The 2,124-nt window shown below is 38.9% G+C and overlaps 1 long non-coding RNA gene across 1 annotated transcript; it reads left to right on the forward strand.

The window, feature by feature from the left end:
- LOC128293878 (uncharacterized) lies at nt 1–1,709 on the forward strand. The gene is made up of 2 exons (XR_008283995.1): nt 1–254; nt 1,507–1,709. It is a non-coding gene; the product is annotated as an uncharacterized LOC128293878 (long non-coding RNA).
- Nucleotides 1,710–2,124: the final 415 nt, after the last annotated feature.

Consider the following 2,124-nt stretch of genomic DNA (forward strand, 5'->3'; position numbering starts at 1 on the left):
GCAAGCAAAGAGCATTTATTTTGCTAACAGGGGGCGGCAAGAGTTGGTGTTGAATTTAAATTCTGATGATGGAGGGATCCCACATCAGGAAGCTAACATAAAAGTGGATGCGAAGCTGGCTTTAAATAGAGAGAACCATGAGGAGAGTAAAGGTACCCTTCTTGGCTGATCCCTTTCGCTTTGTGGCGTGCTCGGTTGGGTTGGGCGCCGGCTAAGAGTGCTCGGAGCGTGGATTAACTCTAGTCTCCAATCAGGTGTGTATTTTCTTGCTACTCTAGCTGTAGGATGGCTACTTCGGGCCGCGATGGGCCCAAAGGGGCCATGTGGGCCCAATGGGCCTACGTGCCCAATTAGATAAGTTGTTTGATTGTGTAGTAAATATTTGACTAGACTAGGTGAATCTCATATCTGTGGCTAGATTTGGGCTAAAAAGGGCCACACGAGCGTGTGGGTCCATTTGGGACGAGAAGGGCTTTAGGCCCATTCGTATTGTTATCCCTGTTTAGAATACTTTAGTTTACCAAATTACTGAAATACCCCCAGTTGTAAAATTACCAAAGTACCCCCGGTTTATAAAATTACCCAAATATCCTCGATTTGTAAAATTACCGAGATACCCTTAGTTTGTAAAATTACTGAAATACCCTCGACATGTAAAATTATCAAAGTACCCTCGAATTAAAAAAATTACTATTTTACCCTCGATTTACAGAATTACTGTTTTACCCTCGATTTACAAAATTACCATTTTACCCCTAGGGTGTTAAATGATTGTTTTGCCCTTGTGGGCAAGTGGTGACTTGGATTTGTGTGGTTGTGGATTTGATTGTGAATATATGTTGGTGATATGAATGACTTGACTGTGACTGTTTAATTCAAGTATGGGCATGATATTTTGATTCTGTATGTTGTATGTCATGACATGTATATCTGTTGCATGGGACATAGGTTTATATTGATGGAGGAAGCGTTCTGGCAGCCTCGCTGCAATCTGGTGGCCTCGTCACATATATCTGTTCTGGTGACTTTGTCACAATATCTGGCAGTCTCGCTGTAATCTAGTGGCTTCGCCATATATATATATATATATATTCTGGTGGCCTAGCCACAATATCTGTATCTGGTGACTTCGTCACAATATCTTGTAGCCTCGCTGCAATTTTTGTGGTGTGTAGTGGTTGGGTGGGGTGTATACGGCTGGATTGGGTTGGGATTGCATTCACATTCTAATTTTGATTACATTACGACATCGATTCGATTTCGATTACGTCACCGATTACGATTTTGATTTTGATTCTGATTCTAGTTTTGATAATGTTTCTTATTCTGTAATGGGTTAAAGCCCATCTGATACTGTCTGTTATAGTGGGCTAAGGCCCAATTGATCTGAATCGTAAGTAAGGTGGGGCGGACTTTTAATTCTTTTATATGACTGACTGTTCCTTTTTATAGTAGGGGATTTCACACTGAGTTTTCGTAAACTCACCTCGTTTATTAACCTTTCAGATAATTTCTAGCCTTAGACGGATCGGAGCTGCGAGGGGCTCGGAGGAAGCCACACACACTGTTTATTTTATAGTTTTGATTATTACTTTTAAATGTTTTATGTGGGTTGTAGTAAAGCCGTTGTAATTTTCTGGATTTCAAATTTGGAATTTTATTTATTGTTCTTATAATTGCTAGTATTAGAACACGGTTTTCCAAAGCAACTACTGTTGTTCAAAACATCACGTATTCGCAATTGTTTTTAAATTAAACTTTCGCAACTACCAAGATTTTTACAAAGTTGTTAAGAATGTTATTTAGCTGAGGTTTTCTAACAAGGTTTAAAAAGGGTATAAGTTTTTAATTATTAAGAAGGGTTTTTAATGGAAACATGGTTTTCGAAAAAGACTTCAATGTGACACGCCAGATTCGAGCCAAACTTAACGTCTGGGCCCAGTTTGGGGTGTTACAACAAATGTTGCATTTATAGCAAGATTAAAACATATTAACACAGGGAGATTTAATGTTGAAAGTCCAACATTCGGACAACATTCATACATTGTTTTGGGCAACAGCCAAAGTTGGCATTTAACTTCCAATATTTTCCTTTATTTCAGACAAGAGCAGACCAAATACTCA

This window comes from Gossypium arboreum, chromosome 6 (genome assembly GCF_025698485.1).
Source record: "Gossypium arboreum isolate Shixiya-1 chromosome 6, ASM2569848v2, whole genome shotgun sequence".
NCBI lineage: Eukaryota > Viridiplantae > Streptophyta > Magnoliopsida > Malvales > Malvaceae > Gossypium > Gossypium arboreum.